Source organism: Chiloscyllium punctatum, chromosome 44 (genome assembly GCF_047496795.1).
Source record: "Chiloscyllium punctatum isolate Juve2018m chromosome 44, sChiPun1.3, whole genome shotgun sequence".
NCBI lineage: Eukaryota > Metazoa > Chordata > Chondrichthyes > Orectolobiformes > Hemiscylliidae > Chiloscyllium > Chiloscyllium punctatum.
In genome coordinates, this window is record NC_092782.1 from 8,716,267 (window position 1) to 8,742,110 (window position 25,844).

General features: G+C 43.1%; 1 protein-coding gene across 3 annotated transcripts in view; it reads right to left on the minus strand.

Moving 5' to 3' along the window:
- eps8a (EGFR pathway substrate 8a, signaling adaptor) overlaps positions 1-25,844 on the minus strand; it is a 220,019-nt gene that overhangs the window by 170,827 nt on the left and 23,348 nt on the right. Inside the window, exon 1 of one of the 3 annotated variants that reach the window (XM_072562184.1) lies at positions 3,093-3,228. The exons of 1 other annotated variant lie outside the window; for it this stretch is intronic. The gene's annotated coding sequence lies outside the window, so the exon portion shown is untranslated. Of the gene's footprint in view, positions 1-3,092; positions 3,229-25,844 lie in introns of those variants that run through there. One more of the 3 variants, XM_072562185.1, reaches the window with a different exon arrangement.

Genomic DNA, 25,844 nt, shown 5'->3' on the forward strand with positions numbered 1-25,844 from the left:
GAAAAAAAATTGAGAAACATTATTCACCTCTTGGTAATTCACAAATATAAAACTTGTTGTCAATGAATTGAATAGGTGCTTTCAAAACGCCCATCATAAAACCAATCTTAAGCACAAGAAAGAAAACAGGTTTATAAAAAGTTATCATGCCTCCACCATAAAAATCCTCCAAAAATGGTTTGCAGGTTTACATTTACACCTAATCCAATTCCCACAATGTCAAATTCCTCATTTAAAATTTGCAAAATTTCAACAACTTCCTTTAGTTATATTATACAATATATCTTCCACCAATTTCAAATGATCTTTTACCAAGCTGATTTAGGTGGTTACTTGGAATGTGTTCTTCCTTTCATGGGTGCTTATAGACAATAGGTACAGGAGTAGGCCATTCTGCCCTTCGAACCTGCACCACCATTCAAAATGATTATGGCTGATCACCCTTAATCAGTATCCTGTTCCTGCCTTATCTCCATAACCCTTGATTCCACTATCCTTGAGAGCTCTATCCAACTCTTTCTTAAATGAATCCAGAGATTGGGCCTCCACTGCCCTCCGGGGAAGAGCATTCCGCTCAGCCACCACTCTCTGGGTGAAGAAGTTTCTCCTCATCTCTGTCCTAAATGGTCTACCCTGTATTTTTGAGCTGTGTCCTCTGGTTTGGCACTCACCCATCAGCAGAAACATGTTTCCTGCCTCCAGAGTGCCCAATCCTTTAATAGTCTTAAACGTCTCAATCAGATCCCCCCTCAGTCTTCTAAACTCAAGGGTATACAACTCCAGTCTATCAGCGTGTGGTCGTCCCGCCATTCCAGGAATTGACCTTGTGAACCGACGCTGCACTCCCTCAATAGCCAGAATGTCTTTCCTCAAATTTGGAGACCAGAACTGCACACAATACTCCAGATGCAGTCTCACCAGGGTCCTGTACAGCTGCACAAGAACCTCTTTGCTTCTATACTCAATCCCTCTTGTTATGAATGCCAGCATGCTATGAGCCTTCTTCACTATCTGCTGTACCTGCATGCTTACCTTCATTGACTGGTTACAAGAACACCCAGATCTTTGTACTGCCCCTTTACCTAAATTGATTCCAAATAGGTAGTAATCTGCCTTCCTGTTCTTGCCACCAAAGTGGATAACCATACATTTATCCACATTAAACTGCATCTGCCATACATCTGACCACTCTCCTAAGCTGTCCAGGTCATCCTGTAATCTCCTAACATCCTCCTCACATTTCACCCTGCCACCCAGCTTAGTATCATCAGCAAATCTGCTAATGTTATTCCTAATACCATCTTCTACTTCATTAATATATATTGTAAAAAGCTGCGGTCCCAGCACTGATCCCTGCGGTACCCCACTGGTCATAGCCTGCCATTCCGAAATGGAGCCATTTATCATGACTCTTTGTTTCTTGTCAGCCAACCAACTTTCAATCCAAGTTAGTACTTTGCCCCCAATACCATGTACCCTAATTTTGCTCACTAACCTCCTATGTGGGACTTTATGCAATGCAACAGAAAATATAGCAAGATGCACAGAAGGTCTTAAATTTGAAAACCTCTCTGGAGACTATCTACCTTCAGCCAGCCATAATTAAGTTGGACAAACCCAACTGGTCATGAGATTTCAGTTTAATTTACAATCACACAAAAGTCTGAAGTATAAATAGCCATTATGAAAGAAAAATTAAACTATCCATAAATATTTTCTACGAATTACATGAAATATCCACAGAAAATATTCAACTCCAGAACAATAAACAGATTTTTTTTAAAAACTTTACTCTAACTCAGTACTTACACATTTTTTTTAAAAAAAGTTTAGTGACAATCATTTATTTTACAAAGTTATGTTTCAATGGGGAGATTATCAAATAAAACAGGAATTGAAAACCACTTTGGAACACAACATTTCAGTTATTTCTGTTTAAAAGGCATTCCTATGTCAACAGCAATATTACAAATGTACTCTTACAGTCCTGGTGCCTAGTTGCTGTATTCTTATTGAACCACTGGACGCTGATCTCTTTTTAACCTGAGGGTCAACACACCTCAGAGAAGGGGAGAAGTTGAGAAGGATGACCCTTCATGGTAACCTTAGTCAATGCAGAAATTGAAGCTATGCTATTGACCTCATTCAGCACTAGCAAAACCAGCCAACTGAGCTGACCAACCTCCAACTTATGGTGCACAGTAATAGTCACAGAACCTAACAAATAAACTTGCTGTACTTTACATCAAAGAGCACCAAAACAGCAAAAACAAAATGAACCATGGAGTTTCTTTATCAAAAATGTGCCATTCACATAATTCGTTAATCATGCTTAGCCAACATTGCTCAGTACAAACAAAAAGAAAAGATCCAAAGAAACAGACTGCCTCTTCACTGGCCAGAGTCCAGACGGCCCTGGTAATGAGAGGGCTCACCTCACCTCTCACACGAAAGAAAACTTCTGCATGACTTCAATATCCTGACAGCTAAGATGAATTTTACCTGAAACCAGATCCCTGTTTGGTCATGGGTTCCTAATCTTTCTTTACAGAGTGCAGGAGGTCCCCTCCCCCTCAGACACACCCAAAGCAGGAGGTCCCAAATCACCTTCACCAGGAGAGGAGGCTCCCACTCCCTCTCTTTCCCAACCAATGACAGCACGGTGTAAATAGGTTTAACAACAGCCTTCAACAGGGAGTTGGATTAGGATTGAAACATGCAAAAAAAAATTAAGGGGGTGGGGGTAGAAAGGGGGAAGAACAGCTCTATCAAAGAGCGGGCAGAGGCTCAATGGGCCGAACGGCCACCCACAGCGGCGACACTCTGCGATATCTTTTAATGAATTAGTTGCGTTGTCTGGAAGGTGGCATGGCATTGAGAACACCCCGGGCGGGCAGTCCCCCCCCTCTCTCCCTCTCCCTCCCCCTCCTTCTGTGACCGGGTCTGGGGTCTCGGCCCAGGGGGTGGGGAGCACCCCCTCCCCACCCCTCTCTTCCACGCCGGGCAGCGCCCCAACTTCAGGCGCCTCCCCTCCGAGCACCTCGGCACGCGATTGCGAGACCCTCCCCCAGCCTTCCCCCGGCCCCTCTCACCTCAGCTGACGGGTCAATCCGGTATCTCAGGGTTTTCCCCCCCTCCACCACCCGCGCGCCCCCTACGACAACTCCCGGGGCTCAGAGGCGACCAACTGAAGCCGCTCGCGCAGCACCCCCGCGCGCATCCCGACCGCCGGCCACGCGCCTGTGTGAGCGCGCCGCCTCGCCAGCGCCACCTCCCGTCAGGACCCTAACCCTGCACGTGGCGGGTGGGAACATGTTGGAGGTTGATGCCTCTGCCCCACATGGTCCTTTCAGAGGATGGGTGGTGGTGCAACTTGACCTCCAGGCACAGGCTGAATAGGCTGGGATTGTTGTTTTTTCAACAAGGTAAAAACAATGACTGCAGATGCTGAAAACCAAATACTGGATTAGTGGTGCTGGAAGAGCACAGCAGTTCAGGCAGCATCCAACGAGCAGCGAAATCAACGTTTCGGGAAAAATCCCTTCATCAGGAAGGGCTTTTGCCCAAAACGTCGATTTCGCTACTCGTTGGATGCTGCCTGAACTGCTGTGCTCTTCCAGCACCACTAATCCATGTTTTTTTTTCCCTACAGTGTCTGGAGGCTGAGGCTGAGACAGAGGTCTATAAAATCATGAGGGGCATGGATAGGGTGAAGAGCCAAGGTCTTTTCCCTGGGAGGTGGGGAAGAGTCCAAAGTTAGAGTGCATAGGTTTAAAGTAGAAGGGGAAAGATTTAAAAATGGATCTAAGAGGCAACTTTTTCACACAAGAGGGTGTTGCGTGTGTGGAATGAGCTGCCAGAGGTGGTGGTAGAGGATGGTACAATTACATTTAAAAGGCATCTGAATGGGTATGTGAATAGGAAAGGTTTAGAGGGAACTTGGCCAAATGGGATTACATTAATTTGGAATAACTAGTTGGTATGGATGATTTGGACCGAAGGGTCTGTTTCCATGTAATAGGTGTCTATGACTCTAGGTGTTGTCCACCAATCATCTAAATCAGTCTTGGGTTTGTCAAGCTTCACATAAATTGATTAATTGGGTAAATGTGGTGTGCAACGTTATGGGGGAAAAAGCAGGAGATTGCCATGAGATAATGATGCTTGTTCGAAGAACCAAGGCAGATGTGATGACCTTCTGCCCCGTAACAATTCTGTGAAGATTTACAAGAATGTTTTTGATATAGTTTCTTACAGCAACATGCTCTGGAACTAACCATAAAGCTGTTAGTTTTGATATTTTGTAATGTGATAGCATTAATTAATGACCCCAAAGTAAATGCGCTGCTAAGCAACAACAACCACAATATAGTTTAATTTTACATTCAGTTTGAGAGGGAGATGAGTGAGTCTATTTAAATTTAAATAAGGTCGGTATGTGTGCATGAAAGCTAAGTTAGCTGAAGTGAACTCACATTCTAGGTGGGGAATAGATAAAGACATACACTGGTAGACACTTAATTTCAGACATAAAGAATAAAAGAGGAATTCTAAGGGGAGAACTGGCCATGGTTAATGAAAGAAGTTGACAAAAGCATCAAATTTCAGAGAAAGTGCATAATTCTGCAAAGGTGAGTGGCAGTTCAGATCAGATGGTCAGTCAGAATATAATGAAAGGCAGAGGATGACTGAAAGATTAAGCAGGAGAAAGCAATTAAAGTATGCATGAAACTAGTTAGAAATGTAAAGATGAATAGTATGAGCTTCTACTGTAAGACTGCATTTCTTAATTGTGCTTTATTTTTGATTGAGTTAAAATGGAAAGCAACTGTTTTTAAAAGTCAAGGACTGTGAAAGGGATTGGTGCAGTTCAAAATGCAAATTACTGGAATTTATAATGAATTGTATTTATGCTATTACTTTGCAAGTACTGGCTTGAGATAAGATAAGAAGGCACAGCAATAGGGTGGATGAATGAGATTTGATCAGCAACAGGTAAGGATTGCAAGCAGTTGTCACAGAGATCAGGCTGACAACAACTCTGAATTATCCCTGGGCAGTTGAAAAGCTTCTGTGTGAACAATGCAGGACAAAAGGTCTGCAGATTGGAAGAAGTAGGCTGCATCTCTATACCACTACAGTTAATATGCCTGAAGAAAGCCACATATTTTCCCCCACCAGTTGCTGTAAGCTGTTACCTTTAATCACTAACTAAGAGACTTTGTAATTAGTGAACCAATTGTTCTCCACCCACTGCGAAAAAGTGGAAGAATTTGGCAAAACAAGATTGAAGAACAGATTTGAGCAGCAAAAGGAACACCTCATTGAAGTCTGTTCAACTAGAGTTGCTGAAATGTATTTCATTTTATTTTCCCTCAACTGTAAACACCAATTTTGTTTTCGTGGTCTGTATGGGTCTATCTGAATGTGCGTAGGGCATTAAGCAAGAGCTAGAATTTCAAGTAATAATTATAAAATAGTTTTGTGTTGATATTTAATTGTTTTGTTTACCTGTAACTAGAACCTATTCATGTGTAGTAAGTAATTATTAGCTATGGGAACCAGGTTGGTGTTTTCTGTTAACATGATTCTTTCAGACAGGTAAATTGAGGTCATTGCATACTCCACTTAAATCACTAACTTTTGTGAAGTTATAATGTTGAAGGCATGTACTGTACCTTTGGGTGAATGCAGGCACCTGTCATGTGACTGACTGCAGGCACACAGTGTACTGGACAATTTGAAGGCGTAACATTTGAGCTGTAACTCAGTTACTGAGTTGTTTTCACACCAATTCAACTTCAACCAATCAGTTTAAGTTATGCCTCAAGATACTAAAACCCAATCGAATTTGAATTTTACTGTTTTGCCAACAACGATCCAATGTTTTGGGGTATAAAAAGCAGCCATTTTGGACAATTAGCCAGAGAAAGAGCACCATCTGCCATTTGAATGACTGCCCACAACACTTCTCTCTGAAAGTTACCTTTCTCATATGAAACATCTTGCAGCAGAACACCAAAGATGACCCAGGGGAATCTACAAATAGAGGAAGTTCTACACTAGAAAATTGATTTGCTGTAAATTTAATCGGGGGTTTATTGGATCAGTATATTGCTATAGAGTGGGAGGTAGCTAACAATTTTTTAAGGAAAAAGTGAGGGCTACAGATGCTGGAGATCAGAGTCGAGAGTGTGGTGCTAGAAAAGCACAGCAGGTTAGGCAACATCTAAAGAGCATGAGAATCAACATTTCAGGGATAAGCCCTTCATCAGGATTCCAGCTGAACAAAGAGAGACAGAAGAAAGGGAGAGAGCAAAACAAACGGAGAGAGAGTTTGAAGTTCCGAAGTTGCGACTTAGTTAGGAAAGTTAAGTTAACAAGGAGATTAAAAGAGAAGGTAGTGATATACACAAGTATGTTAAAACAGTGCCACATTATGATGAGAAAGATGTCAAAGCCTTCTTTATTTCATTTGAAAGATCAGCTAGGCAGATAGAATATTCAGAGGACTTGTGGATAATGCTAGTTCAGACTAAATTGGTAGGCAGAGCTAGTGAGGTATTTGCAGCACTGTCAGATAAGGGTTCAAGAGATTATGAAGAGGTTAAACAGGCTATTTTAAGTACTTATGAATTGGTACCATAAGAGTATAGACACTGGTTCAGAATCCTAAAAAAGGAACCAGATCAGACTTCTGTTGAGTTCGAAAGAATTAAACACAATCATTTTGATAGATCGGTGTGGGCCTTAAAAATAGATAAGACCCATGAGGGTCTACAAGACATTATTCTGCTGAAGGAGTTTAAAAACTCACTGCCAGAGATGATAAGAATTCATGTGGATGAATACAAATTTCAGGAAGTGAGAAGAGTAGCAGAGATGGCAGATGAATAAACGTTGGTGCATATGCCAAAGTTTTGCTTCAAGGAAGAATTTCATCCTATGAGGGATAGAAATTGGGAGAAGGGGAGATCCTACACTTTGAAACAAAGAGTAGAGAACACTGGTAATTGTTTGCCACAGGTTAAAAAGGAAGCCCAAGAGGGTGGAAAGGAGGTGAAAGGCTTCAGGTGTTTCCACTGTGTAAAGTGGGACATGTAAAGTCACAGAGCTGGTCATTAAAAAAGGCACTGTGGGAGAAGATGCGATAAAAGAGGTTAAGCTAGTGGCATTAGTACAAGTAGTAGAGGAAACCCCAAGAAAAGTTGAGGAACTGCAGGAGAGTGCACAGCCAAGGGAGGGTCTGGGCATGGAATTAGTTCATGATCTCTGTGAAGAATTCGCCTCTGTGGGTAAAGTTTATTCAGAAAGAATGGGGAGAAGGGGAAAAGTTATAATTTTGAGAGATATAGGATCTAACCAGTTTCTAATAGGAAGAGAAGAATGTATTTGCACTCTTTCTGACCTGTTAACCGAAAAAGTGGTAATTTGTGGGATAGATGGACAGAAATTTAGCATTCCCCTATGTATGATCAGGTTGGAGTGCCAATTCAAGACTGGGGAAGTAACAGTGGGAGTGATTGACAGAGTGTCCATTCCAAGAATCCAGTTTGATCTTGGGAATGATTTAGCAGGGTCCAAGGTGGGAATAACACTCCTTGTTGTGGAGAAGCCCAAGGAAGACCAGGGAACCGAGGAGTTTAAAGAAAAGTATCCTGGTATTTTCCCAGACTGTGCGGTAACCAGATCCCACTATCATAAGTCACAGCACAAAGCAAAAACTAAAGAGGAAGATGAAGGAGTTGAGGTTCAGTTCGCGGACACCATGTTTGATGTATTGGTGCAGGATAAGCCTGAACAGGTAGAGGGTCAGGCAGAAGTGTTTAGTCCTGAAAGGCTAATGGACTTGCAACAGAAAGATGAGAGAATAAAAGATATATACATTGATGCGTACGCAGAAAAGGAGGCAGAGAATATTCCTGAGGGTTATTCTATCAAAGATAGAGTCCTAAGACAAAAATGGAGATCATGGCAGGTTAGTGCAGAGGAGAAATGGGCAGAAGTGCACCAGATTGTCTTGCCAGTAGCAGACAGGAAGTGTTACGGATAGCACATGAACTACCTGTAGGAGGTCATCCAGGTGTATGAAAGATACACGCTAAGGTACAAAAGCATTTCTATTGGCCTGGAATGCACAAGGATGTGGTTAATGTTTGCCGGACGTGCCATACATGCCAAATGGTAGATAAACCATAGGCGATAATAAAACCAGCATCTTTGTTGCCAATTCCTGCATTCGAAGAACCTTTCATGCAGGTTATGATTGATTGTGCAGGTTCCCTCCCAAAACCTAAAAGTGGAACCAGTACTTGCTAACCATAATGGACAGGTCTACTAGATTTCCAGAGAGGAGTAGAGGAGTTTATAGCTTTCTTCCCATGGTATGGGCTACCCAGAGAGATTCAGTTAGGCCAACGATCTAATTTTACTGCTAGGCTGTTGAAGGAAGTCATAGATGGCTCAGGTATACAGCACTTTAAATCAAGTGTGTATCATCCTGAATCCCAGAGAACTTTAGAAAGGTAGCATCAGATCCTGAAGACCATGTGAAGCGTGTACAGTCAGGATTACTCAAGTGATTGGGATAAAGGTATCCCATTCGTATTGTTTGTCATTAGAGATACCCCAAATGAATCTATTCTGTTTGCCCCCCTTTGAGTTAATATTCAGACATGAAGTGAGAGGGCCTTTGAAATTAATTAAAGAGAAATTGACAGGACCAAAGTCGGAGATCTCACACTTCGATTATGTATCGGAGGTGAGGGAGAGATTAAATTGGGTAGGTCAGTTAGTTAAACAGCACCTGAAGAGGGCACAGCAGAGAATGAAGCAGATGGCAGATAAAAACTTGGAAATTTGGACGTTTTCCCATGGAGATAGCATATTAGTGCTGTAACCAGTGGTAGGAGATCCATTCAAGGCCAGATTTAATGGTCGCTATCAAATTGAGAAAAAGTTGAGTCAGGAGAACTATCTGGTAAAGATGCCAAATAGGAAAAAATTGTATCTAGTATGTCATGTGAATATGTTGAAACCTTATGAAAACAGAGAGAAGGAACTGGAGAAACAGGTGTTAGTTACTGCCCACAGAGTGAGAAATCAAATCCAGATGTTGTGGAATTTGATGGGCCTCAAAATATGTTAAACAATGAGAAAATCCTTGAGGAGTGGAATAGGTGAGTAAATTATCTGTCTCAGGAGCAAAGAACGCAGTTGAAAGGTTTGTCTTCATACTGCTGCAACATCTGCAGGAATAAGATGGGGAGGACTAATGCTATTGTGCATGAGGTAGATGTAGGGAATGCTGTTCTAATAAAACAACACCCCTACAGGCTTAATCCTTTCAAAGCCAGACAGCTCGAGAAGGAAGTGGAGGCGATGCTCAACAAAGATATCATCGAACCGAGGGTCAGAGTGAGTGGAGTTTGCCAATCGGATTAGTTCCCAAACTTGATGGGACTCTGTGATTTTGTGTGGACTACCGGAATGTCAATGCTGAGATAAAATCGGACTCATACCCAATACGAGATTGGAGGACTGTATAGAGAAAGTTGGACAAGCCAGTTACATCACTGCGTGATGTACCTTTATCAGAGAAAGCAAAAGAAATTTCTGCATTTGTAAACCCAAATGGGATATACGAATTCAAACTGATGCCCTTTGGAGTGAAGAACATAGCTGCCACATTCCAAAGACTCATGAACAGAGTTATGGCTGGATTAACGAACTGTGCAGTCTATTTGGATGATGTAGTGATCTTTAGTGAGTCCTGGAAAGTTCTCATAGTACAGTTGGCAGAGGTCTTTGAACAACTAAGAGAAGCAAAACTGGTTATAAATTTATAGGAAAACAGAATTTGAGAAAGCAGAGGTGACGTTTTTGGGACATAACATCAGTTATGGAAGGTTGATGCCAAGGAACACAAAGATGAAGGTCATCGAGGAATTTCCATGACCAACCTCAAAGAAGAGGTGCTTTGATTTTGAGCAGATTCTACCAGAAGTTTGTTCCATCGATAACAGATTTGCTGAAGAAGAACACAAACTTTCTGTGCACAGAACATTGCCAGAAGGCATTTGACAATTTAAAAGTCAACCACCGCACTAGTTTTAGCTACACCACATGTTTTGAATCACTTCCAAGTTGACATAGGAGTTGGAGCTGTACGGCTGCAGGAAAATGACGGTGGAATTGAACGGCCAGTTAGTTGTTTTTCAAAGAAACTCAACACTCACCAGAGAAAATACTCTACAATCTAAAACAAATTGAGTTTAGTACTGGCCTTACAACATTTTAATGTTTCTAGAACAAAGAACAAAGAAAATTTACAGCCCAGGAACGGGCCCTTCGGCCCTCCAAGCCTGAGGTATTCCAAATGTACTGTCTAAACCTGTTGGTCAATTCCTAAGCATCTGTATCCCTCTGCTCCCCACCTACTCATGCATCTCTTCAGATGCATCTTAAATGAATCTACCCTGCCTGCCTCTACCACCTCTGCTGGCGCCCACCACCCTCTGTGTGAAGTATTTTTCACATGTATCCCCCTTAAATTTTCCACCTCTCACCTTGAAAGCGTGACCTCTCGTTATGGAATCCTTCACCTTGGGAAAATGCTTGTTAGTTACTGCCCACAGAGTGAGAAATCAAATCCAGATGTTGTGGAATTTGATGGGCCTCAAAATATGTTAAACAATGAGAAAATCCTTGAGGAGTGGAATAGGTGAGTAAATTATCTGTCTCAGGAGCAAAGAACGCAGTTGAAAGGTTTGTCTTCATACTGCTGCAACATCTGCAGGAATAAGATGGGGAGGACTAATGCTATTGTGCATGAGGTAGATGTAGGGAATGCTGTTCTAATAAAACAACACCCCTACAGGCTTAATCCTTTCAAAGCCAGACAGCTCGAGAAGGAAGTGGAGGCGATGCTCAACAAAGATATCATCGAACCGAGGGTCAGAGTGAGTGGAGTTTGCCAATCGGATTGGTTCCCAAACTTGATGGGACTCTGTGATTTTGTGTGGACTACCGGAATGTCAATGCTGAGATAAAATCGGACTCATACCCAATACGAGATTGGAGGACTGTATAGAGAAAGTTGGACAAGCCAGTTACATCACTGCGTGATGTACCTTTATCAGAGAAAGCAAAAGAAATTTCTGCATTTGTAAACCCAAATGGGATATACGAATTCAAACTGATGCCCTTTGGAGTGAAGAACATAGCTGCCACATTCCAAAGACTCATGAACAGAGTTGTGGCTGGATTAACGAACTGTGCAGTCTATTTGGATGATGTAGTGATCTTTAGTGAGTCCTGGAAAGTTCTCATAGTACAGTTGGCAGAGGTCTTTGAACAACTAAGAGAAGCAAAACTGGTTATAAATTTATAGGAAAACAGAATTTGAGAAAGCAGAGGTGACGTTTTTGGGACATAACATCAGTTATGGAAGGTTGATGCCAAGGAACACAAAGATGAAGGTCATCGAGAAATTTCCATGACCAACCTCAAAGAAGAGGTGCTTTGATTTTGAGCAGATTCTACCAGAAGTTTGTTCCATCGATAACAGATTTGCTGAAGAAGAACACAAACTTTCTGTGCACAGAACATTGCCAGAAGGCATTTGACAATTTAAAAGTCAACCACCGCACTATCCACCCTGTCTATACCCTTCATGATTTTGTAAACCTCAATCAGGTCCCCCCTCAATCTCCTTTTTTCTAGTGAAAATAAACCTAACCTACTCAACCTCTCTTCATAGCTAGCACTTTCCATACCAGGCTACATCCTCGTAAACCTTCTCTGCACCCTCTCCAAAGCGTCTACATCCTTTTGGTAATGTGGCATCCAGAACTGGATGCAGCCGAATCATGTCATGAACAATGTGTTGGAGATAGTTGTGCACAAAGTTCACAATCCTCTTACATTCTTGGAATGATTTAAAGACAAGAATATGAGGCTATTTCATTGAAATCTATGTTACAGATCTTTAATTTACAAATCATACATGTGGGTCATAAGAATGTGATAGCAGATGCATTATTGCAGATTTAACGGATAAAGTATGGATGAGATTGAATAGATACGTATGTTCTCTATGTATGTGCAGAAGTTAATATGAACTTAGATGAACGTCATCTGTATTTCATGGTAATGTAGTTAATAATTAGAAAAACCATCTTTTCATTGTGATGGTTCATTTTTTTCTTAAGAGGGGAGGTGTTATGAAGTTGAAGGCACGTACTGTACCTTTAAGAGAGACTGAATACAGGCACATTGTACAGGACAATTTGAAGGTGTAACATTTGAGCTGCGTTGTTTTCACACTAATTTGAATTCAACCAGTTTAAATTATGCCCCAAGATACTAAACCCAATCGAATTTGAATGTTACTGTTTTGACAACATCAAACAAATGAAATGATCCAATATTTTTGAGTATGAAAAGAAGGTATTTTGGACAGTTAGCCTGAGAAGGAGCACCATCTGCCATTCGAACAACTGCCCGCAACCCTTCTCTCTGAAAGGTACCTTTTTTATATGAAACATCTTTGCAGCAGAAGACCAAAGATGACCCAGGGGAATCTACAAACAGAGGAAGTTTAACACCAAAAGACGACAACTGGTTTTGAAAATTGATTTGCTGTAAATTCAATAGGGGTTTTATTGGATCAATATATTGTTATAGAGTAGGACTTAGATATCAATGTTTTAAGAGAAAGGAGGCTTACAGTTGGAGATAGTTGTTGTTTAATGTTCTCTTTTGGAGTTAAAGAATAAAATTGTTATTTTTTTTTCTTTAAATAGTGGAATTTGGGTAGTTCTCCGTAACTCTAACAGATTACAAGGTGAGTTTTTCTGTGTGTTTGGTTTAATTAGCAGAAGGCTTTACACTGTCTAGAACAATAATGATCACAGGAGTAGATCTGTTCACAGTGTTTCCAGTGGGATCTAACCAAGGTGTTATATAACTGCAGCATAACTTCCAAATCTTTGTACTCCAGATATAAAGGCTAGCATTCTGTTAGCTTTCTTGATTATATTCTGAGTCTATTTCTGACATTTTAATGATCTTTGCCCTGAATTCCCAAATCTCTTTGGATATCCACTGCACTTAACTTTATACCATTTACGACGTACGGTGACCTATACTTTTGTGGTCCAACATGGAGAACCTGACACTTGCTTTACCACAGTTTTTTCCATTCATTTAATCTATCATTTATATAAATAGAAAGCAGGAATTTTCAGCATTGTTTCACCTGAGGCCCACTGAAGATGTTACCTAGCAGGGTAACGAAATGTCTGGAAATGAACCTTCCAGCTCACCGAGCAAATGTACATCCATAAATGCGAGGTGCTGCATTTTGGAAAAGGCAAATCATAGCAGGACTTATACACCTAATGGTAAGGTCCTGGGGAGTGTTGCAGAACAAAGGGACCTTGGACGGCAGGGTCAGAGCTCCTTTGAAAATGGAGTCGCAGGTAGATAGGGTAGTGAAGAAGGCATTTGGTATGCTTTCCTTTATTGGTCAGAGCATTGAGTATAGGAGTTGGGAGGTCATGTTGCAGCTGTACAGGACATTGGTTAGGCCACTATTGGAATACTGCATGTAATTCTGGTCGTCTTCCTATCGGAAGGATGTTATGAAACTTGAAAGGGTTCTGAAAATATTTACAAGGATGTTGCCATGGTTGGAGGACTTGAGCTAGAGGGAGAGGCTGAATAGGCTGGGGCTGTTTTCCCTGGAGTGTCAGAGACTGAAGGGTGATCTCATAGAGATTTATAAAATCATGAGGGGCATGGATAGGACAAATAGACAAAGTCTTTTCCCTGGGGTGGGAGAGTCCAGAACTAGAGGGCACAGGTTTAGAGTGGGAGGGGAAAGATTTAAAAGGGACCTCAGGGGCAACTTTTTCACACAGAGGGTGGTAAGTGTTTGAAATGAGCTGCCAGAGGAAGTTGTGGAGGCTGGTACAATTACAACATTAAAAGGCATCTGGATTGGTATATGAATAGGAAGGGTTTAGAGGGATATGGGCAAATGCGGCTAGATTAGATTAGGATATCTGGTTGGCAAGGACAAGTTGGACCGAAGGGTCTGTTTCGTGCTGTACATCTCTATGACTCTATGACTCCAATAATTTCCTGACCACATATGTTAGGTCAGCTCGTCTATAATTGTCTGCTTTTCCTCCTTCACCACTCTTAAAGTGGAGTGCCCTGCAATTTTTCAATTCACAGGACAATTCCTGTGCCTAGGGAAATCTGAAAGGTTATAGTTAGGGTACTAACAATGTGCTCACCTCCTTTGTTTAACACCCTCGATGGAATCCATCAGATCCTGGGGATTTGTCACTCTTTAATTCCATTAATTTCCTCATCACTGATATTTTGCTTCCATTTATTGTAAACAATCCCTGTTTCAAATCCACAATTAATTTATTTGGGAATGTGAGCAAGCTATCTTTCTTTTCTGCTGCAAATATTGAGGCAAAATAATGCTTAAACATGCCTGCCATTTCCCTATAGTCATTGACAATATCCCCACCATAAGTCTTCAGTGGGTCAACATTGCTCCTGACCACCACTTTCCCTTCATGTAACGATAGCATTTCTTCCTATGGATTTTGATGTCACTGGCAAGTTCATTTCATAATCCCTTTCAGTAGCTCTAATATGCTGTTTTGTAGCCCTTGTTGATCTTTGTATCTTTCCCATTCTAAAGGATCTGTGATTTTTTGCATTTTTGTATGCCCTTTCTTTAAAATTTGTGCTGGCTCTTATCTCTTTAATTATCCATGGCTGTTTCCTTTTCAGTGAAGTGGAGCTTTTCCCTCTCAGGAATAAGCGCAGCAATAATATTGTGTTAAACTTTTTTAAAAATATTCACCACTGTATTCAGTTGTTTTACCCATTAGCAGATTTTTTTGTGGACAGATTAGCAGATTTACTGTGGACAGTTTCTATCTCATTAAAGTTGGCCTTATCTAAATCTAAAACTCCAGTAGCCGATTGATGCTTTTCACTTTCCTGAGCTACACTGAACTCAATCATATTGTGACCAATATTTGATCAATGTTCATGCACAACTTGGTTACTAATTAAGTCCGGCTCATTACTCATTACTAGATCGATATTGCTTGTCCCCTTTTTCCATCCAGGAAGTAATGCTGTAGGAGCCTATCCCAGACACGCTCCAGAAATTCACTACGTTTCTGCCAGGTACTTGTCTGCCTCTCCCAATCTATGTTAAAGTTAAAATCTCCCTCAATACTATTCTGGCTTTGCTAACACACTTGCCTAATTTCTGTATTTATTCAATCTAGCACTTACAGTCATAGAGTCACAGAGATTTACAGCATGGAAACAGACCCTTCGGTCCAACCCGTCCATGCCAACCAGATATCCCAACCCAATCTAATCCCACCTGCCAGCACTTGGCCCATATCCCTCCAAACCCTTTCTATTCATATAAGCATCCAAATGTCTTTTAAATGTTTCAATTGTACCAGCCGCCACCACTTCCTCTGGCAGCTCATACCATACACTCTGAAAATAATTTTCAAAAATTGCATCTAAATGGCTATGACAAAAGTAAACTGTCTCTCCTCATCCTTAATTATCTGCTTTCTTTGAGACAATTGATCCCACCACCCTCTTCGAACATCTTTCAACTGCTAAGAGCAAATTACTGCAGATGCTGGAACTTGTACTGAAAATAACAAATGCTAGAGATCACAGCAGGTCAGAAATGCTGTGACCTCCAGCGTTTGTTGTTTTCATCTCTCAACTGCTGTCCAGCTTAGCAAAAATACACTTAGATTCCTGTCTTAATAATATTATCATGGCCCAGTTTGTAAATTATTACCGTGTTTCTACACTGTCACTTATGCTGCAGCAAGGATCTGTCCTCAGCCCCTTTTATTTTTCATCTATATACTGATGTTTGGTGAATTCATCCCAAAAGTACATTATTACTTTTTGCATGCATGTTGAAGACAGCTAATTGTCATTCACAACTAGCCCTCTTGCACCTTTGCTGTTTCAAATGATCAGAATGCTTTATCAACATCCAGCACGAGACGAACAGGACTTTTTTCTAGTTAAATTTTGTGAAGACTAAAGTCATGTCAGTTTCATGCCCCACTCCAAATCTCACTCATTTGTTCCTGATTGCACCCGTCTCCTTGGCAGCAGTCTGAGACTGAACCAGCCTGATTGTAAACATGATAGCACATTTGATTCCAATCTCATTTCATGCCTCATTAAGATCACTTGCTTCCAACTCCATAACATCACCCAACTTCTCTTTGGTCTCAGCTTATCTGCTGTGTTCATGCATTCATTCAATCATTATCTCTCAGCTTCCCTTTTCCAATGTGTAACTGGTTGATCTCCTACATTCAAGTACCATAAGGTCCCAAAAATATTGCCTCTATTTCCTAACTTGTTTAAGTCCTGTCCATCTATCAATTCTGTGTTCATGAATTTAAATTGAGTCTGGGATCGTTAGTTTCTTGATTCTGAAATTTCAATCCTTGTTTTCAAATCCATCCATGCCCTTGCCCTTCCTCATAATTGTAACCTCCTCCACCCTCACAATTTCAGGAAAAGTCCGCAATCATCTTATTCTAGCTATTAGACCATGTCTAACATTAATCACCACCATTGGTAACTGCGCCTTCAGCTTCCTTAAACCCTGAACTCTGGAATACCATCCCCACAGCTTTCTGTTTATCTCTCCCACTGTCTCACTTTCTTCTTTTCAGACACTCCTTAAAACCTATCACTTTGACCAATGCTTCTATGAAGCACTTTGTGCCATTTTGTTACATTAACATTAGATAAATTGAAGTCGTACTATTGAATCCATGCTTCTGGTGATAATATCATTTAAAGTCCAGCAGTTAGTAAAGTGGAAAAAAACTAAGAATGCAGTGTTGAAGTGGTCCAAAGATGATCAAATAGTCATTGAAGGTTTGGGGAAGCACAGAGAGATCCAAAAATAGTGTTTTGTGATTTAAATGGACAAGAATTTTATAGATGTGGAAACTTGGTGAAGAATAGGATGGAGGCGCTGCTTTTAATCTGACTGTTTTACCTCCAGAAGCTGGTGAAAGTTCTTATTTTTCTAAAGTAATTGATTGGAACTTGCTGACCTACTTATCAACTAAATAACTAACCAAATCAATATCTAATAGATAAAGCAGGGCTGTTGGTATACTATGACTATAAAATGTGAAAATACATGGAATACATGGAATGACCATATCTGTGCTAAGAGTCTGTAGCTGAAGTAATTTCAGCTCAGAGCTGCTGAACTGATGTCTTCGATGAAGACATTATGTGGCGTCAGCAAAAAGGAGATTCCTCAGCATTTAGTTTCAGAGGGCAATCACATCCCTTAGGTGAGATAGAACTTTACAAATGATCATTAACCAGGCACAAAATGTTGTGACTGTGAATGAGGCAGGTATGGCAGCTAGGAGAAAGTGAGGACTGCAGATGCTGGAGATCAGAGCTGAAAAATGTGTTGCTGGAAAAGCGCAGCAGGTCAGGCAGCATCCAAGGAGCAGGAAAATCGACGTTTCGGGCATAAGCCCTTCTTCAGGAATGAGGAAGGTGTGCCAAACAGGCTAAGATAAAAGGTAGGGAGGAGGGACTTGGGGGAGGGGCGTTGAGAATGCGATAGGTGGAAGGAGGTTAAGGTGAGGGTGATAGGCCGGAGAGGGTGTGGGGGCGGAGGGGTCGGGAAGAAGATTGCAGGTCAAGAAGGCGGTGCTGAGTCCGAGGGTTTGGACTGACATAAGGTGGGGGGAGGGGAAATGAGGAAGCTGGAGAAATCTGCATTCATCCCTTGTGGTTGGAGGGTTCCTAGGCAGAAGATGAGGTGCTCTTCCTCCAGGTGTTGTGTTGCCATGATCTGGCGATTGAGGAGGCCAAGGACCTGCATGTCCTTGGTGGAGTGGGAGGAGGAGTTAAAAGTGTTCAGCCACGGGGCGGTTGGGTTGGTTGGTGCGAGTGTCCCAGAGGTGTTCTCTGAAACATTCTGCAAGTAGGCGGCCTGTCTCCCCAATGTATAGGAGGCCACATCGGGTATAGTGGATGCAGTAAATGGTGTGTGTGGAGGTGCAGGTGAATTTGTGGCGGATGTGGAAGGATCCCTTGGGGCCTTGGAGGGAAGTAAGGGGGGAGGTGTGGGTGCAAGTTTTACATTTCTTGCAGTTGTAGGGGAAGGTGCCGGGAGTGGAGGTTGGGTTGGTCGGGGGTGTGGACCTGACGAGGGAGTCGTGGAGGGATTGGTCTTTCCAGAATGCTGATAGGGGTGGGGAGAGAAATATATCCTTGGTGGTGGGGTCTGTTTGGAGGTGGCGGAAATGACGAAGGATGATACGATGTATCTGGAGGTTGGTGGGGTGGTAGGTGAGGACCAGTGGGGTTCTGGCCTGGTGGCAATTGGAGGGGCGGGGTTCAAGGGCGGAGGAGTGGGAAGTGGAGGAGATGCAGTGGAGAGCATTGTCAACCACGTCTGAGGGGAAATTGCGGTCTTTGAAGAAGGAGGCCATCTGGGTTGTTCAGTTTTGGAATTGGGCCTCCTGGGAGCTTGCGGCGGAGGCGAAGGAATTGGGAATATGGGATGGCGTTTTTACAGGGGACAGGGTAGGAGGAGGTGTAATCTAGGTAGCTGTGGGAGTTGATCAGTTTATGGTAAATGTCCGTGTTGAGTCGGTCGCCCGAGATAGAAATGGAGAGGTCTAGGAAGGGGAGGGAGGATTCTGAGACGGTCCAGGTAAATTTGAGGTCGGGGTGGAAGGTGTTAGTAAAGTGGATGAACTGTTCAACTCCTGGTAGGAGCACAAGGTAGCGCCGATACAGTCATCGATGTAGTGGAGGAAAAGATGGGGGGTAGTGCCAGTGTAGCTGCAGAAGATGGACTATTCCACATATCCTACGAAGAGGCAGGCATAGCTGGGGCCCATGCGGGTGCCCATGGCTACTCCTTTGGTTGGGAGGGAGTGGGAGGATTGGAAAGAGAAGTTGTTCAGGGTGAGGACTAGTTCAGTCAGTCGAAGGAGGGTGACAGTGGAAGGGTACTGGTTGGTTCGGTGGGAAAGGAAGAAGCGGAGGGCTTTGAGGCCTTTGTGATGGGGGATGGAGGTGTATAGGGACTGGATGTCCATGGTGAAGATAAGGTGTTGGGGGCCGGGGAAGTGAAAATCTTGGAGGAGGTGGAGGGCATGGGTGGTGTCCCGAATGTAGGTGGGGAGTTCTTGGACTAAGGGAGACAGGACCGTGTCGAGGTATGCAGAGATGAGTTCGGTGGGGCAGGAGCAGGCTGAGACAATGGGTGGGCTGGGACAGGTATGGGATCTAGTATACTGTTTAGTAATTCTTTTGAACATGTCGACTGGTTAATTATACTTGCTGTCTGTTTGGAGGAGACCAAGGAATACAGAGTGAATGATGAAATTGATCACAGCACCAACATTCCCTCTAAGCTGTGCATCATTCAGAGGTTCCTTTGAAGCACACCACAGTGCAGGATGCCAATCATATTGGGGAGGAGGGTGACGTTGTAATGAGAAAGTATGTGATTGTGGTCGGGGACAGTACAGTGAGAGGGTAGGTATTAATCACAGTTGCTGTGATGAGGAGCTCTGAAGGTTGTGATATCTGCCCCTTATCAGTATCATCCTTTCACAGCAGGAGACATCCTTGATTGGGATGTTGGAACAATGAGTCAAAAATACTAGAAATTCAGATCTGAAATTAAATGCAGAATCTCAAAGGTAATCATGTCTAGATTGTTACCAGAGCCTCATATTAATTGGCAGATTAAAGTATGAAACTTTGTCTCAGGGCTCTCTACGCGGGAGTCCTCCCCTTTTCTCTCGGGGATCTGAGGTGGAGGGTGCTGTACGCAGCAGTCCCCTGCAACCGCAGATTGCGGTGGTTCATGGACTCCCAGCCCAACTGCTTGTTCTGTGGCGCTGTGGAGTCCGTGGACCATGTATATATTGGGTGAGGGCATTTGCACTCCCTTTTTGATTTTCTTAAAAACCTTCTCCTCTGCTTTTGGTTGCACTTCAGTCACACGCTCCTGATCTTCGGGCACCCGGTACGGAGGAGGGAGGGCAGGTCCGAAGACCTCCTTGTGGGTCTGCTCCTGGGCCTGGCCAAACTGGCCATCAACAGGTCCAGGCAGCGGGCCGTGGAGGGGGTCGTTAGGGCTGACTGCCTGCCCCTCTTCCGCGGTTACGTTAGAGCCTGGGTGTCTCTGGAGAAGGAGCACGCGGTGTCCACCAACACCCTGGAGTTGTTCAGGGAGAGGTGGGCGCTGCAGGGAGTGGAGTGCATTATTTCTCCCTCCGACTCTATTTTGATTTAGTCCCTACCCTCCCCTTCACTCTTTTGATCACACAGCATTGCCCTTTGATGTGAAGGGCAGTGCTTGTCACTGGCCACTCGGGTGTTTTTCATATATTCCTGGTGGTGGCAATTGAATAAAGATTCGTGCACTTTGTGTCTTTCACTGTGTCTCACATCTACACACACACACACCATGGGTGCTGGGGAAAAATAAGCACTATCGCAGTTAGGCGGTAGTGTGGGGGTTAAATTTTTTAAAAAACAAGCAGGAGTGTGGAGATCACACGAAAAAAAATATAAACAGGAGTGTTCCCCCTCCAAAAAAAACAGGACATTTCACTGTTTTGAAAAAAAAGAAAGAAAAAAGAAAAAAAAATAAACAGGAGATTACATCATTGCCCAGAAAAAGAAAACAAAAATAGGAGTGTGAAATAAGCACTACAAAAAAAAAGAAAAACAAAGCAATGTTAAGGGCACAGCTTGTCACTGCCCACAAAAAAAATTTTAAAAAACAGGAATGTGGTGGGGTCGAAAGAAATGAAACTTTGTCTCAGAGAATATTATGGAGGAAGAGGTTTCAATTTGTGATGGACTCACAATCGTACATAGGAATTGATAAACTAATTTGTTGGGATGGACACCACTTAAACAGGCTGGGATCAGTCCCCTAGCAAATTCTGTAACTAAGACCATGGATACAGCTTTAAACTAACAGCGTAGGGAGAGTTCATGTGAAGGACAATTTAGAAGTCCAAAATATTTAGATAATAAAACAGTGTAGTAATATGAGTAAAGACCAGTCTTTAGAATAATCTGGAATTAACAGTCTAATTCTGACAATGAATAAATTGTTGATTATTGGAAAAACCCACCAGGTTCACTAATGTCCATTAGGGAAGGGAACTGTCATTCTTACCTGGTCTGGCCTACATGTGACAAGTATGGATGGCCCTTAATTGCCCTCTGAATAAATAGGGATGCGCAATAAATAGCAAGCAACACCCTCATCCCCTGAATGAATAAAAAAAGAGACTGAAAATTTGTCAGTAATAATTAGTAGTTAATAAGTAATAGATTAATTCATAAATCAATTAATTACGTCGAGACAAAAATAGTCATGAGAAGAAAAATGAGTGGTAAATATTCTTCTGATTGTGCAGAGCAACTGTAATTCAATTGATGAATTAGTGACACGATCAGAAATAAATATTTTCGAGCTGATCACCATTACAAAGTTACATTTATAAAGTGACCAATGTTGAGAAACGAATATTCAAGAGAATGCCACTGCTAAATTACATTTACCTATGCCTGAACAATCCAGCATGATTCTGGATTAGTGGTGCTGGAAGAGCACAGCAGTTCAGGCAGCATCCAAGGAGCTTCGAAATCGATGTTTTGGGCAAAAGCCCTTCATCAGGAATAAAGGCAGTGAGCCTGAAGCATGGAGAGATAAGCTAGAGGAGGGTGGGGTGGGGAGAGAGTAGCATAGAGTACAATGGGTGAGTGGGGGAGGGGATGAAGGTGATAGGTCAGGGAGGAGAGGGTGGAGTGGATAGGTGGAAAAGGAGATAGGCAGGTAGGACAAGTCATGGGGACAGTGCTGAGCTGGACGTTTAGAACTAGGGTGAGGTGGGGGAAGGGGAAATGAGGAAACTGTTGAAGTCCACATTGATGCCCTAGGGTTGAAGTGTTCCGAGGCGGAAGATGAGGCATTCTTCCTCCAGGCGTCTGGTGGTGATGGAGCGGTGGTGAAGGAGGCCCAGGACCTCCATGTCCTCGGCAGAGTGGGAGGGGGAGTTGAAATGTTGGGCCACGGGGCGGTGTGGTTGATTGGTGTGGGTGTCCCAGAGATGTTCCCTAAAGCGCTCTGCTAGGAGGCGTCCAGTCTCCCCAATGTAGAGGAGACCGCATCGGGAGCAACGGATACAATAAATGATATTAGTGGATGTGCAAGTAAAACTTTGATGGATGTGGAAGGCTCCTTTAGGGCCTTGGATAGAGGTGAGGGAGGAGTTGTGGGCGCAGGTTTGACAGTTCCTGCGGTGGCAGGGGAAAGTGCCAGGCTGGGAGGGTGGGTTGTAGGGGGGTGTAGACCTGACCAGGTAGTCATGGAGGGAACGGTCTTTGCGGAAGGCGGAAAGGGGTGGGGAGGGAAATATATCCCAGGTGGTGGGGTCTTTTTGGAGGTGGCGGAAATGTTGGTGGATGATTTGGTTTATGTGAAAGTTGGTAGGGTGGAAGGTGAGCACCAGGAGCGTTCTGTACTTGTTACGGTTGAAAGGGTGGGGTCTGAGTGCGGAGGTGCGGGATGTAACGAGATGCGTTGGAGGGCATCTTTAACCACGTGGAAAGGGAAATTGTGGTCTCTAAAGAAGGAGGCCATCTGGTGTGTTCTGTGGTGGAACTGGTCCTCCTGGGAGCAGATCTGGCGGATGCGGAGGAATTGGGAATACGGGATGACATTTTTGCAAGAGGTAGGGTGGGAAGAGGTGTAATCCAGGTAGCTGTGGGAGTTGGTGGGTTTGTAAAAAATGTCAGTGTCAAGTCGGTCGTCATTAATGGAGATGGAGAGGTCCAGGAAGGGGAGGGAGGTGTCAGAGATGGTCCAGATAAATTTAAGGTCAGTGGGGAATGTGTTAGTGAAGTTGATGAATTGCTCAACCTCCTCATGGGAGCACGAGGTGGCACCAATGCAGTCATCAATGTAGCGGAGGAAGAGGTGGGGAGCGGTGCCGGTGTAATTACGGAAGATCAACTGCTCTACGTAGCCAACAAAGAGACAGGCATAGCTGGGGCCCATACGTGTGCCCATGGCTACCCCTTTGGTCTGGAGGAAGTGGGAGGATTCAAAGGAGAAATTGTTAAGGGTGAGGACCAGTTCGGCCAAACGAATGAGATTGTCGGTGGAAGGGTACTGTTGGGGACGTCTGGAGAGGAAAAAACGGAGGGCTTGGAGGCCCTGGTCATGGCGGATGGAGGTGTAGAGGGATTGGATATCCATGGTGAAGATGAGGCATTGGGGGCCGGGGAAACGGAAGTCTTGGAGGAGGTGGAGGGCGTGGGTGGTGTCTCGAACTTATGTGGGGAGTTCCTGGACTAGGGGGGATAGGACAGTGTCGAGGTAGGTAGAGATGAGTTCAGTGGGGCAGGAGCATGCTGAGACAATGGGTCGGCCAGGGTGGTCAGGCTTGTGGATCTTGGGAAGGACGTAGAACCGGGCAGTGCGGGGTTCCCGGACTATGAAGTTGGAAGCTATGGGTGGGAGATCTCCTGAGGTGATGAGGTTCTGTATAGTCTGGGAGATGATGGTTTGGTGATGGGGGGGTGGGGTCATGGTCGAGGGGGCAGTATGAAGAGGTGTCCTCGAGTTGACGTTTGGCTTCAGCGGTGTAGAGGTCAGTGCGCCAGACTAACTCTGCGCCCCCTTTATCCGCTGGCTTGATGGTGAGGTTGGAATTGGAGCAGAGGGATTGGAGGGCTGCGCGTTGTGAGGGTGAGAGGTTGGAGTAGGGGAGGGATGTAGACAGGTTGAGGCGGTTAATGTCCCGGCAGCAGTTGGAAATGAAAAGGTCGAGGGCAGGTAATAGGCCAGCGCGGGGTGTCCAGGTGGCAGGGCAGAACAAACACTCCTCAAAGCACATACTGAGACTGTGAAATTTCTTCTCTAAAATTCTTTTAACACTGTATATCTGGGTGTTAATGAGGAAAATAAACAAATGGTCACAGGAACCCAAATGGTGATAAATTTTATAGTATAAATGTGTTGAGACAGTTTTCTGTTGATTTTCCTCTCTCCTTCCTATAGCAGCAGTGATTGGTATTGTGTGATACACTCAGTTACATGACTACACTATTCTGCCCTGTTGAAATCAGAATTAAAGAAAATGTAGGCGCTGAAAGCCACAAAAAGACAAACATCCTGATAGCATCTGCTTTGTTTAAACCGCCATCAGTAAAATTTATCTTAACTCTTTTCAATGTTATATTTTGTGCTGCAGAGCATTCAGTCATTTCATGAAAATAATCTATTGCACCATGCCATGCATATATTCCCAAGGCAGCACAGATATAATATTGTGCTATTTCAATCCACACAAGTGGACTCTTAATAGAAAAACTGAACCTTGGATTGAGTGATTAATATTTTCTCATTTTAAATTGAAATTAACTGACAAATACTCAGTGTGGAGTGTATAATAGGAGAGCAAAATACTACAGATGCTGACAATGTAGCATAGGTTTGGACATTAATATCAATTAAGAGGCTTTCATGGCAACTGAATGTACCAATACACTCTGTCTACCTCCATCTGCCCTGGGTCTCTTTGTTGCTATAATTCATGCTCCTCACAGTTTCCTAAGCCAGTTCCACCATCTTGATTCTGATAGATTTCCAATGCATTGGGGGGGGGGGGGGGGGGGGGGCAGAGTCTCATCTTCTCCTGTGCCTACCCCCCCCCAACCTTGCACCCAATAGGTGACAGAAAATCTTTTCCTGACACCGCCTTCAAATAGATTCTCCTTCAAAATGTCTCTCTCTTCTTTCTGCAAACTCACCACTGCCACTGTATGAGTGTTTCAGGACTCAGGCTGAGTAAAGTCACTCACATTCACATTGTTTGCCAAGCCTATCAGCAAATGCTGGAGAGAAGCAGCCTTGTTCTTGGAAGTGCAGTTCCTGTAGAATCTGTCACTTGCACTGCCCTGTATTTTGAATATTGGTCCACGAGCAACGTAGAAACACGAGGCAGGCTGGGACTTCAGCCCATTTGTTGTAGCCAAACAACCTTGGACTAAGGGTGTGGTGGTAAATACACAGTGCTAAATACTGAAAGAAACAACTCAACAGTTCAAACAAAAATACAACCCAGTTAAAAAAAAGGGAAAGATCTATTTATGATTTACTCAGCAAGTTATGAGGTTATGAGATGAAAATAAGATACTTAAAATGTTGCAAAAAGCACCTGTATATCTGACTTTTGGGACTGGTTTAGAATTGATGAGAAGGGAAAACAAAAGAATGAGTCCACTAGCTAGGAATAGAAAAACGGATTGAAAGAGCTCTTATAAGTGCATAAAAAGGTGATTAGCTCCAGTAAACATTGGCCGCTGGAGGCAAAGATAGGAGAAATGATCTTGGGCAATGAGAAATTGGAAGAAAAATGAAACAATTTTTGAAATCTATCTCCATAATAAAAACAACAAGTTACAAATCAGAAACAGTGGGCATCCTTAGAGCAGTTTAGAGTGAGGAAATTAATGTAATTAGTATCAGCAGAGAAACGGTGCTGGAGAAACTAAAACCTGATAAAGTTGCAGGATCTTCCTTCTGACACAGTAGAATTTAAAAAGATGGAGTAATAGCATCACTATAACTGAACCAGAAAGTCCAAGTCTTAATTCCGTTTCAGGATGTGATAGCCTCAGAGGTCTGATTACAAAAATGAGACAGTGGTTTTGACTTGTGA